Raw genomic sequence first — 14,453 nt, 5'->3', positions numbered from 1 at the left:
TCCTTAAACACCGCAGGACACGAGCATGATGTCTGATGTATGGAGGAGCACAACGCCGCCGTAGCTCGTTTGTGCAGGTTGTCAGTTCAATAGTATGTGAGGAAAGTTTCTATTCCCAAGAACTTTTACATAATATTTTGTCAATTTGGAAAAAAAAATTAAAAAAAAAGCAGTCACTGAAAAAGCTTCAAACGTTTCTAAACGCTGATGTCAGAGACTATTTCTACTAAGCAGCGCAACATTTTTTTCCCCACCAAATTTTCTTATGGATGCTCTATATTTGTCTGATTAGGAGAAATATCTCCTAATTTAGCATAATTTCACTGTGCGATACAGTCCATAAGAAAGGCAAATAAACAGTTTGTAACTACAACTTTCAATGTAGTTTGTACTTGTGACATCAACTAAGAATCTGAATACACTCAACTCTCTCCTACTCCCTATCTTACATCAGTCATACCCTGAAAGTTGTCATTCATGGCCTTTAGCTGCCAAAAAAAATGTAAATGGACTGTGCAGTTATGTGTATTTTCTTTTCTTGTAAGCTGAATGTGTCATTACCCCCCATGTATTATTCTTGAATCTTTCAACAACACATAATTATGAAGTGATATTTTCACATTTCCTGCCAACTTTAAACATTGTTTAGCTCAAAAACACGACATGCGGATGGATGAATGACTCCCAGGGCACCCAGCTTAGCAGGTTTTCTGGGGGAAACCTTGAACTAACTTAGCGAAAGCAGTAAGAACAAAAAAAGGTGCATTGTACTCCCGAAATCAGAGTTGGGGGCAGATTTCTGCTTTTTGAAGCCACAACTTTGATTTGACTGGGTGCTCCAGCACAGCTTTTGTGGACAATGCTTTTCTCTGGAATAAGACATGTACTTTGAAAACATATGGAAATCTGATTCAAAAGCCAGTTAGATAACGCTACAGTGAAATAAAATCAGCATACCCTATATTCCATACCCCCCCCCCCCCCACCAAAACGCTACACACAAAAAGACGAGTCAACCTCAAAACCCATCTGAACATCTCTCTATCAGGGCTTGCATGCATTCGCGTCTGGTGCAGCGGATGTGAACGCTTCTATTCAGGTCATCCATGAAGGATATGGATTTCTTTTGTGTGCAATAATATAATTCTCATTCTATGTTATTGCATGTCCCGACTGAGCCTGGCCACAATGGTTGTCATGGGCACAATGGATTCCATACTTGTAAGCAAGCAGACTAATGCTGCTGTCACAGGCTGTGTCTTTCTTTCAGTCAGACTCAGAGTGGGTGGACAGAACGACAGAGCCAAAGGGGAAAAAAATGTACAACGCTGCAGTTAAAATATTGTTGAAACTTTTTTTCCACTATGATTTTCCATTCTCTTCTCTTTTGTCAGGCAAAAAGAACGATAGAAAAAAAAAAGCATCACGTCAGAGAGCAGTGTGGGAATTAGCATTTTCACACATGCTAAAAGCATTTTGGTTAAGAAGCACAGAGCATAATTAACCTTTTCCGAAATCAAGTGGCACTTTGTCATAAAACCTGCATGCAGAGTGTGCGGGAGCCATGTTGAAAGCACATTGTAAAGCCCTTAAAACTGAATACATTTGATAAGATTGAAGAGGTGTCTTTTTTTTATGGTCAAGGACAGCTTTGAAGTTCACAGTGTCGCTTCCCTGAATGCACTTTTTAAAAAGGATCCCGAACGTTTCAGCATCACGATATACTCTGCGAAAGCCTTTATCGCCGCAGGAGGTTTCCATCTACTCGAATTTGATTTCTCTCTGTTTTTTTTTTTTTACATTCGAGGCAGCCCGTGATCCCATCAATCACCATGCGCAGTGAGGATGCAACAAAGCAGGGAGAGTTCACGGTTCACATACAGATGCTGCTCTTCTTTTCTCTCTCCCTCTCTTTTTCTCTCCCCTCTGGTTTCTTTCAAGCATCGGCTCTCGTTTTTCTATGAACTTGGTGCGGTGTGAGAGAATGAATTCCTGCACGAGGTCAAATGTGAGCTATCTCGGACTGAATTATTGATGCGGCTCGGCCCGGTCTCAACAACGGATTTTCTTTGGAGATGAGTTTGTACAAAATTTCTTTCATGTTTGTCGTTGATGTGAGAACGTTGGACTTTTCCGTTCGGAGAGACTTTGATGTTCAGTTGCAAGGTGCTTCACTTACATTCGTCATTGCAATTTTTATTTTATTTTGGGGTTTTTTTTGTTTTGCTTTTTTTTTTTTTATCAAATCCTTTTTATTTTTAATTAAAAAGCATCAACTATTGAAAGGCTGTGTGCACTTTTTTTTATGTGCACACAAGATTAAATATTGTAAATATGTATTTTTAAAGCAGTAGTATTTGATTGCACAGTTCTCAAAGGGAAAAAGGCAGTTTAGCTTGAATGCCAAACACTAAGCAAGGTTATTTTTATTCATGGCATGAACGAACAGCGTCTTTCACCCTGGATAATAGAAAACGAGAAAAATCAATTCAGATCACTGCTACATTTTTTAAACCAGCACTACATCTGTCAAAATGACAACAGACATAAAAAATAATAATAATAATAATAAAATGAAACTCAAAAATAAGAGAACAAAAGCCCACCCCATTGGAAAACCTATAGGATCATAATTCAGCAGAAAGAAAACATATTGATGAATTGAGCCGAAGCCAAAATGTCTCGTTTGATAAATTTACTAAGAACTTTCCTCTCCATCACTCAGGCTTTCGCTTCAAATGAGCACTTCTTGGCTTCTGTTCAAAAAAAAAAAAAAAGAAAGGTGCTTAACAAGAAAACAGAACAATTAGTCTGAATTTAGGCCTCTGGTTCTATCGAGTGCCACATGAATTCCCAACATTTAGCCAAAATATCTGTTCCTTCTGACAATATTGATGTTTTAGAGAAGAAGAAAATGAAGAAAAATTCTTGACCAAACTGCTTCATTTCGTAGCACCTATAGCAAGACTCCAACATTTCCTGCTATAAGTTTACATATGCCTATAATCAGCATGCCTGCTAACTTCATGTCAGGTCATTTGGAACCGTTTTCCCAGTTTAAACTGAAAACACGTCGTACAATTTTAGTCACTTTTCAATGCAAGTGTTGGGTTTTAGCCGAACACACGAGTTCAAAAATGATACATGCAGGGTCAAATACAAAGGAACATCCTCATCCTTATTTGGCTAAAGCTGCATCGTGTAACTTTTATTTTGTCTTTGTCACAACAGTATAATGTGAGACAAAAAATGTATGGGGGAGGAGGGGGAGAATCAAGCTCCTCTGCCTTCCCTGCTGTCATCCGCAGCGCATTGGTTGAGTTTGCTTAATCAGAAACAACCAATCAGAGCCCGGAAGAGGGTCTTAGCACTGTCAATCACCCTCTTGTACACGCTGCTCAGACACTACCGCTTGCTCTCTACTACAGTAGAGCTAGCTCACCACAACGGAGCCGGTCGTGAGTGATCAGGCTTGTTAGCAGGCTTAGTAGGTCGTTTCTCCACCATTAGCTCATCGAGCAACACATACACAAGGTTGACTGACAGCGCTAATACCTTCCTCCTATCTCCATTTGGTTGTTTTTGACCGGGAGAGGCACATTTTGATAGACGGCAAAAATAGCACTGGGAGGAGGTGGAGGAGCTCAGTCTTCTCACAGATTATCTGTCTCATATTGTCAAGATGTAGTGACAGTTTGAACAAATATGTAAAAATCATAACTTTTGACTATTGGCAATTCCCCCGTCCCTCTGCTCCAATTGGTTTAAGCGGGTAAACAAAATGGATGAACGGTTTAACCGCAGAGCAGGAATGAGGTTCAAGCAGGCCGGGTTGAGGGATGAAGGAAGTGGACACGATGGATGAGAGTACGAATGAGTATGTTTCTGGCTAGAGAGGAGTGAAGTAGGACTTAAGGAAGGAGGTAGGGGTGATGAAATGGATAGAGATGAGGGTTGAAGGATAGGGATGAGAAATAGGGTAGGAATGAGGGATGACAGATAAGAGGTAGGAGAGATAAGGTAGAGATAAAGGATGAACACTGGGGAATGAGGGAGGATGGAGTTGAAAGAATGTGACAAACGGTGCTTAGCATAAACAGACTGGTGCTTGAGGTTTAAATCTGTTTCCAAATCTAAGGTAACATACTACTTTTTTTAACCTTTAGTACCTCTATGTGATGAATGTATGGCGTCTGATCCTGAACCATGAATTTCTTGTGATAACCATCTGATGTACCCGCGGAATGCAGAACCTAAGGTAAAAGGAGATGCTTACGTATTAAACGACATGCTGCGCATTTTAAATTCCCCACAAACATCCACCGAGTCCAGCTTCGTGAGTGCATGGCGAACTGTCCTCAGAAGTCTGACCGCATTTGCAGATATGCAAATTCATCCTCCCACCACTCACAGGACAAACTCCCTGTCTATCTCTGAACTGGAGTTCGCACTCCGTGGGTGATCCAGTCGTTTCTGTGCAGAGCTGAGAGCAGGTGGAGAAGCACAGAGCAGCAGCAGCGGCAGCAGAGTTGCCACCTGGATGCTTTCTCGCTTTCTCTTTTTAGGGGAAAAAATAAAAAATAAAAAATCTGTGTGAAAATGAGACACAGCTGCCTGCTAATTTCAAATGATGCAGCAGAAATCTATAAGATTATTTGAAAGGAAAGATTCTGGGGCGGAACGATCTCCCGAAATGGGCCGCTGGGGATGTTGCTAATAAAATAAATAAATAAAGTAAATGAGATTTGAAAGAAGGAAACAAAGGCCTGCTTGAGAGATATTGGCGTTGAAGACGGCCAACAACTTCAGTGTGTATTTGTGTGCCTTCAGCAGTTACACTGACGCTGAGCTGTGAAAAATCACACGTTATTTATCTCATGTTGCGCTACCTCCTTTGTAGCTCAGCTGTGACACGGGGAGAGGTGGGCTCACTGAAAGGTTTGTTTCAATACATGTTGACACATTTCATTGCCACCTGAGAACACTTAGAACTGTCCACTTCTGATTATACCCTGAAAGGCGTAAAAATGCCACACAAGAATCTGCCTCGCAGCGTGAGAGCAGCTGAAAAGTCAAGCGCTGCACAGACGGGAGAGCTTTGATCATGGTTGTGTGCGTAGACGAACAGACAACCGTGGACACAAACAGGAAGAAAGTGAACATTAAGAACTTCAAGCTGGCTGCATGGTGGAACAGTAAGGATTTCTGGGTGCAAACCCTGGATTTGGATCTTTCTGTGTGGTGCTTACATGTTCTTCGCTGTGCATTCGTGGGTTCTCACAGGATACCTTGACTTCTCAGTGCATAAATGTTAGGTTTAGTTGAGTTCCCTAAGTTTACCCTTAGGTTAGCCTGGCCTTTGACTTCCTGCACTTTGTCACTTAACTCAAATCTCGCTTGCACTACTGTCTAGGCTTTATTCCGTTGACTTAGATTACTTCCAGTAGAATTTGTACCGGGTCAATCAGCAAACAGAAGGATAAGTTGTGAACGATGACATGGATTTTTCTGCACCGTTTTAGGATTGTAGTCTGCCTGTAGTTTTAGCAGAGGAAGTGAACAAAGCCGTTCAGGCTGTGTTGGTCATGCTTCCGATTATTGAATTAAAATTAACATCCATCTTGTTCGGTTCGGCACTTCTCTCTGTGCAATGGAGGACGGTTGCTTGCAGTGCAGGCATTTTCTGGTAAGCTTCATAGCGTCGTACTGGCCCATCACATATGTCACAGGGAAACTTTAGCGAGTGGGTAACATTTTAAACTTGAACACAGTCCAGAGTCCAGAAAGCAAAGTGCATTCACTGAATGCTCATTACGTCTCAGTATGTGGGAGCCTTTAGCTTGCAGTAAGTTTTATAAATAGATTTTGATGTATTTGTTATCGAAAGAAATACACATCCAAGCAAACATAGTTCAGAACTGAAGATAAAAACCATAGCAACTGGTTTTTAACTACATTGCCTCCACTGACCAAAACATCTCAAATATACTGAAATTATCCATCCATCCATTTTCTGTAGAACCTTGTCTCCAGTGGGGTCGGGAGGGGTTGCTGGTGCCCATCTCCAGCTAGACATTTCCGGAGTATCCGGCTTCCTCCCACATGTATGAAGCCTCCCTCTCTGTATGCACAGAGAGAACATGGAAACTCCATACAGAAAGACCCCGGGCCGGGAATCGAACCCAGAACCTTCTTGCTGCAAGGCAACAGCTCTACCAACGGGTCATCTGAGCTGCCATACTGAAACTAGTAATATAAAATAAAATAATAAAAAAAAACACATCAATATACTCTCAAAGTTCACAAAGTCAGTCTTTGGTCGATGCTTATTTTTTCCTGCCTTTAGAGCAAAGATTTTGTTTTTTTCTGCTGCATTTGCACCGACGCTGTTTGATGTGGGATTGTCTGCAAGGTGAAATAAAGTTTATAACTTTCATAAGCAAGTTTCATAAGTTTGTGAGTTAGGAGGACAGGATAAAACAAGTTGTTCTGTATGACAACTTGTTTTGTACCACGCTTCGGCTCTATTAATAAACAGGTTAGCAAATATCAAAATCATCAAAATACAAGCTATGCAACAAAAAATAGCACAGTCTACTGGACAGTAGTGATTGTTTGTGTCAGAAGTGGCGTAGGGACTGAACATAAGTTCAAAGGGAAGTTGCATTTATTGCCCGTTAAACCTGCAATACAATATGAACGATAATAAAAAAAAATATCCTCAGACTCAAATGGTAAACTTATCCCTCCCCTGCACTGTACCTACATGAACCATCAACAGCTGGCCACAATGGGATTGTTTTTATTCTCTATGATGGCTACTTACTGTATTCAGGTTAAATTCTTATGCTTAAGTGCAAAATGAAAATGTAAAAGAGCAAATATTTCAACTTCAGATCACCACACACACAGCAGACTGCAGAGTCCTTACTAAAGCAGTCACTTTTTTTTTTCTCTTTTGATGAATTAATTGTTAAACAGCATGCATTGCTACGGCGACAGCACTCAGGGCTGCATGTGGGTTAAGTTTTCCAATAAAATGAAGTTGTGTTTCAAACATTAATGAATCTGTAATTATGCTACTAATTGATAATAAATAATAATTTTCAGCCATGTCACAAGCAAAACCAAACAGCTGTATTATTCATTTACATTATATTGATTAGCATAGACTAGCATCGTGGATTGCTTTAAGTCTTTGCGTCAATAGCATCTTCCCAGCTACGCTGAGCTTCTGTATTGTGATTTCATTTCTATACAGAACAGATAATTAAATCCTGATGTAATGTGACTCATTTCTTGCTGAGTAGTTATTTTAATACCGTTATGGTGACCGAGTCCTTCAAAAATGGCCTTGAACTTAATAAAAATAACAAGAAAAACTATAGCTATAATCTGCCATGCTGAATACATGTGTATTTATTTCTATAGCTTGTCATGAAGTTTTATTACTTTTAGAACGCACCTGAAGGTCCATAAGCAGTTTATCATTAGTGCCATCTTCAATGCAGAGCTTTGTAATCTCGTGTTGCACATCCATACGGAGACAAAGAAAGCTGGCGTTGCCTTTGTGACCCTGATGTAAATGATACTCCGGCTTCAGCACGTGTCCTTCATCCCTAACCGTCACGGTGGCTGCATCCTTCCCATCATCTTGCAGCAGACGAATGTCACACAGAGAAATGTGAGCGGCTAGATGAGATTGCAGACCTTGGCCGTGCTTCAGATAACTTCTAAATATGGAACCAGTGAAGACTGAACAGCAATAATGCTGCAACAATCATTTTTTTCTGCGCTACACTACCAGCGCAAATTGGAAAACTTTTTTTTTTATCACAGTACATAAAGGCAAGACTTATTTTGAGTATATTTAATTCCCTCATTTTTGAGAATAAGCCAAAAGTTTTGAGAATACATTTTGAAATTAAGTTAAACTGAATGAAAAGTTTGTAAAACTTCCTTTTTAGACGTACCAGAAAATAGCCCGCTTAACATACTTTGACACATTTCTAGGCAGTGGAGCCTGAAATCCACCATATGTCAACAACGGCTACCTCCAATAAAGCACAAAGGGTTTCACTTTCAAGGATATTGCTGTTTGTTAAGATTTTAGTCTAATTAATGTTTCGAGGATGTTTCAAGGACTTGAAGGCGAAAAATCCAAGTGGAGCCGATGTAGTTTCAGTAAGCCAAAGCCAGTCCCCCAGTGTCACAGGTGAGGTGTTTGTGAGGATCCAAATGCAGGCAGAAGGGGGGCAGAGTAAATGCAAAAAGCTAAAAAATGTCTAAAGAATACTTAAAATTCACAAACTGAGATAGTGGTGAAAAGCAGAATGAACCAGCTGTGATTAAAGAGCCACCAAACATTGCGCGAAGCCTATTCTGGTTCCTAGACACGTGCCACGTGTTTCCGAATATCAAATCTGGTTCCAGTAAGACGCAGAGGAATGTCTGGTTCTTCAGTGTGAGGAACAGCCGTGGTTTCACCTCTTGGGATGTTCAAGCCAGAGATATAGAAACAACAAGAGACCGCAGAGGCACGCAAGGCATTCATCATCTTGCTACAACGTTCGTCTTCGGTGTTGCTTAATGCTCTCTGTTGATGACACATGCTTAGTTCCTAAACAGAGGCACACAAACCAAACCTGTTATAGGTCAAAAGTTCTGTCTCATGGTGATCAGTGGAACAAGAGATAGGTGGAGACGACAGGCGCTCTCGCATACTTCATCCAAAGTGGATGTCTCTCTGCGTATAAAAATGACAATTTTCGTGACATATCTACGTCTACAAGAGGCGATTTCAGCACTTAGGATGAAGTACTAGGGGCTATTAAGAACCAGGGAGAGATCAGCTGGATGAGAACAACAGGAAACAGAGACAGAAGGAACCAGAAGAAATGCATGGCAGCACAAAAATACTGAATTCAAAGAGATCAAAAACTGGAAAACACACAAATTAACATGACTCAAAACACAAAACCCTCAGGAAATAGTGAAACCCATGAACCAAAGAATGTAACTTTAAATGCAAGAAACTTACTCTGCATCACATTTTGAAAAGTGGAGCCATACCGTTGAGCGTTTCTACCAGCTATGCTTACTTTGTTCACTGAAGTAGTGGCTGCTGACGTCATTACGCTCTGGTGCGTGTTATGCTGTATTTAGAAGAAGCATGGAAAACCCCCCACTCTTTCTCCACCATACTGTCACAATGATGTGCACCTTTTAGCGTACTACGCTTCAGCTGGGTCATTATTTGTGTTGGGCAGCATTCTTACTTTCCCCTATGTGTTGTTGATAAAAGTTAAGTGTTAGCAGCATAACGTCCAATTGTCAAGTTCGGTCTGGGAGGGTTTTATTGATTGATGATAATGTCCGGGTTTTTGTTGTTTTTCGGGGGACCAATAAGCATCCCTAAAATGACTGCCGTGATGCATGGAGTACCACAGCCTTTCTCCTCCGGGACCTGCTGTCTGGTGTTCAGAGCCAATGTGGAAGAGCGCAGTGGAGGTATTTATACAATTGAGCGGATAGACTGAACACTGCAGGCAGCTGTGCTTTAGATGTGTAGGTTTATAGACGAACCAGAAAATAAAATTCATATCGTCCGGGTCTCAACAAATGGGTGACGGAGCGCATCATGGCGGTACACAGCTGGCAGATGTGCTTCTATGTGTGACAAACAAAAGTGTCAAATCCCGTCGTTAACATGGACACAAAAACTATAAACGGCTGGGCAAGATGAGAGTTCATCACCTTCTTCCGGTTAATTCAGAAAGCGAGCCATTATAGTTACAAGTTAATTTAATCTAAACTGCAGAAAAGTATACTGCTCAAAAAAAATAAAGGGAACATTTCACTTTAATTTTGTGTGTGGCTCCAAATCCAGGCCTCCATTGGTTAATAAATTTGATTTCCATTGATGATTTTTGGGTGATTTTGTTGTCAGCACATTCAACTTTGTACAGAACAAAGTATTCAATGAGAATATTTCATTCATTCAGATCTAAGATGTGTTATTTGAGTGTTCCCTTTATTTTTTTGGGCAGTGTAATTGTTAGGGAAGCTCAAATATGAAAAATTGGGCTGATGTTGATATATGGTAGTAACCCTGCTGTTATGGTAGACTTACCAATGTTTTATTTTATCAATTTTTTTTATCCAATTACTCGATTAATTGTAAGAATAATTGATGGATTACTAGATTATTAAAAATATTTATTTACAACATCCCTGACTACAACCCTAAAGAACAACTTTGTACACAGTTCCAGGAGCAATTTTGTAAAAAGCATTGGCACACGGTAAAAGTGGCAACTCTGTGCCTCAGGGATTCACAACAGTACATTTTTGTGCCCAAGGCCAGAAAACTCCCAAGATCTCAATCTCATCAAAAACCAGTCACCCACCCAGCGGACCAAAAATGATTTTGTGACCTTAAACTGATATACCGTGACATTCAGTGCAACAGAGCAAACAGGAAAAGTCTTTAAAAACAGCCAGACACTCATGCTTTGACTACATGTGTTGTATTTCTCCAAAAAAGCTTTTGAAACGTACAAAATTTTAAAATGTTTGAAATTAGTCAATATTGATATCTGATATTAATCCTACACTGAGTCACTGAGCATATCCTACATGGCCAAACCACTACTGCCGCCTTCTGAAACACAAACACAAATAGCAACAAGATTATGGGGGACTTTTTCTGCCATAATTCGAGAGCACACTCTTTCAGTCTGAAAGCAGGACTTCATGTCTTTTGTTCTCAAAACTTCTCATGCTTGTGCTTACATTTGCAATTTGAAACAAGGACTTTATGTCTTTCTTCTCAAAACTTGTAATGCTTGTATTCAAAACTTGTCTCTGCTCGCTTGCGAAACATTTTCTGCACGGCTTGGAGCAGAAATGTACCATCGTCTTGGCAACCTCTCAGCCAATAGAGTGCAAGTGTTACAATGGGTGTGTTTCTTTTCTTCTACATAATCAGTACGTCGCGTTATTGCTCGGATTTGAGTCGGTCTGTTTTGCATCCAGTGAAAACAACTTTAATGTTGACAAATAAAGTGAACAACATGTCTGACGCCAAGGCGAGACCAAATGCAGTCAAGTCCAAAACGAGACCCACGGAAACATGTGCACCACAGAAAGAAAAAGCAGCTTTTTTTTTTTTTTGCCTTCATTTGCAAATTCCATGACCTGAAATTAAATTTCATGACTTTCCAGGCCTTGAAATGAAAAATGGAATCCCATGACTTTCCAGGTTTTCCATGACCAGAACTAACCCTGCAGCCACCGCTTTATACATTTTTTTTTCTTTTCAATTTCATTATTTGCCTTCGGCACTTACAGTGTCACATCGTAGCCCTGTCATACTAGAGTCTACCTACGTAAGCAAATACAGACATGACTGGACCTTTGGGCCAGTGAAAGGAAAGTCAAGATGTTAAGGATCATTTACGTCAAACTCAGTTGTTCAAATGAGCAAAATAGAACATCAAGAACCTTTTAAGGAGGAAATGGAGACCAGCATGCAGCTAATTATAAATACTCTGTAATGTTTTTCATAAGACAATAGAAGAAAGAAAAATGCATGTGTGTGAATTCATTTCAGTCTGGCTAATTAATGTAGACTAATCCCATTAATTAGAAAGCACAAAGGTAAAGACTTCCGGCTAAGACCTTTAAAAGCTCAGCCACACAAAGCCCATTGATTTACTTCATCTGTTTTTATTCCATGTTGGAAAGTTGACTCCCCAGACTGAAAGAAGTTGGCAAAACTATTTCAAAAAGTGATATTTGCACATGTAAACACCCTTTTCAATCCACTGCGCAGTAAAAATCAAACGCACCATCATCTCACTCCTTCGGGCTAGCTTCAAGCTAGCAGATATTCTGATATGTTTTGATAGATTACATCAGGCTCGCTTAGATGTGTGTCAGCCAATCAACACCCACAACGCTGTCTAGTTAGGCCACGGCTGGAACCAAGAGTTATCCAAAACACTGCTGACAGGGAAAATCCTGCGATGCAATCTGTCTTTAGTCACTAATAAACAAAGCCATTAAGCTGCCATCTGCAAATTCAACAAAAATGCAAATGCTGAACGTGCCTGTAAATCCAAAGCTGTTTATCAAGTGGGCTTGTCAGGAGAGGAGGGAGAGGAGGGGGGAAAAAAGGAAAGAAAAACATGATTCCACCAGCACTGATTTTTGGATGAGATGCCTGAAAGGGCCAGAGGGAATGCCAAGCACCAGACAACATTAGGACCCTGCTGAGACGGAGCTGGGCTGGTGGGAAGTCGGTACTGAAGATTCTTTGAGCTGTAACATAAAAGCTACAGTCGTCCTCATTGGTGTCCAAATGACCGCACTCATCCTAATGTTCCCTTACGCCTCAGAGGGGGGTCAGAATTGAGTCGTCGCTCCAATAAGCAGTGTGTCGGAACCGGTACCAGAGAAGCCTGAAATAGTTATTGATCGCTCCGAGTGCTGCTGTTTTCTTCAACATCATCGCTCTCGCAAAGAAAGGTAATTGTTAGTTATGACTGGGCTCACGTTGAGATGTATTTTAGGACAACAAAGACTGTTAATTTTTTTTTTCCTCGCTTACTGCTTGTTGTCATTAAAAGAATGATCAGAACCGTACCTAGGCATAAGGAAACGTTACAACCACAAATGCCAATGTATTAGGATGTTCCGCAAAGCAAATCTAAAAAATGTAATGCAAATTTCTATTCAGCTCCCACAGCAGCTTTTTCATGTAGGCCAAAATATTTTTAAAGAGCAATGGCAAAAATTGGGACCATATAAAGCAGGAATAGGTGTAAAAAAGGGGATAATAAAGGGTAATAACATTTTCTTTTATTCTCAAAAAAAGAAAAAGAATTTTATCTGAGCTGCAAAAATGAGAAATATAAAGTTCAAGATATGGAGCAAAGTAGGGCTGTAGTGATACAATAATCTCAATAATCTCACGATACGATACACAATATTCTGCTCATGATACGATATATATTGCAATATTCAGCAAACAATACAATTCAATACACTTTTGCGATTTTCTGAAAGAGGGACAGAGTGATTTTAGTGACATTTTGTGACTGTTATAGAGTTGGACTGAATTAATTTAACTGAAAACAGATTAAAAGCACCAACTCCAATACCTGGCTCTGGTTGGACATGGACACAGACTTAAAGTTGATAGCTGGACAAAATGAATCAAAGAAGTGGTGAGAAAACATGTTTCTTTTAATTGAAACAGTAGCTTTCTGTAGCTTACATGCATTTGTAAAGTAAATAAAGTGCACCAAGTACCTGCTCTGAATAGTTTGATACCTTTTTAACCTTGACACTTAACATCTGAAGGAATCACTCCAAGCGCTTGGTAAGTAAGCAGTAATATGACTTCTCCAAAACAGTCTATAATTCAAGTAATGAAGAACATTTAACTTCAAATGCACCCATCTTAGCAGAGGAGCTTAAGGCCTGTAGATAGACTCTGAATAATAAGTGAACTCTAAATAGAAAATCTACTCTGCAGACCAAGTGAGCTACATTCTCCTCAGATTTTTGTTTAGAAAGAATCTGATCGACGTGCTCTGGAAGAAGTGCACTTCTCTGCGCAGTGATGATATCTCCAGAAGACTCTCTCTGAGGATACACTGGTGCCAGGGATGCAGAAGTACCTTTTAGCAAGTTGTGACAGGAGTGGATACTCATATTGGTGCTCCTTCCACCAAACCAGTGGATCCTCTTTTACTTCCAGGAGATCTGCCTCCCTGTAGCGGGTCATCTACTCGTTAGCCTCATCCTCTTGGTTATATGTCTTGGGTCGTGCTGCACCACGATATTCGCCGCCATTATGGTGCCCGCACTTCTTCTGTGTACTGTGTAAATCAAGTATCTACTAGGCGGGTAACTTAGCAGAAATTCTCTACAGCGACACTAGTGGCTGGATGACCTAATCACTCTCCCGGTGATGCAAGCAGTGAGTGAGCAGGGTGACAGATGGATGTTATGATACTTAAAGATGAATATAGATTTTTTTTTTCTAGGAAAGAAAATATCGATATATATCGCAAAACCAATATTATTACACAGCTCTAGAGCAAAGATGATCTTTTGTTTAGTGAAGGGGCCGTGTAATACTAGTGTAAGACTTCTAATTAGCAAGGGCTTCAGTAAAATGGCGCGTTAGCAGCACTATTAGCATTCAACACAGTATCAATGCACCTTCATAGAAAACTGAAATAGACTGAAATAGAAAAAAACAGTCACAAACGGCAGTGACACCGCTAAAGGACACAAAGACAAACATGACGTCAGCACCCTCACTTCAGCTTCGTACACGGAAAGTAATACAGTTCAGACATTAATTACCAAACATCTGGATTCTTCACTCATGTGGCCATAATATCGTCGTCTCTTTCAGGTCCCGGCTCAAACATGTC

This window comes from Poecilia latipinna, unplaced genomic scaffold (assembly GCF_001443285.1).
Source record: "Poecilia latipinna isolate Pla-1442-1.1 unplaced genomic scaffold, P_latipinna-1.0 Scaffold1104, whole genome shotgun sequence".
In the NCBI taxonomy this organism is placed as follows: Eukaryota; Metazoa; Chordata; class Actinopteri; order Cyprinodontiformes; family Poeciliidae; genus Poecilia; species Poecilia latipinna.
Note: the sequence above shows the minus strand (reverse complement) of the source record.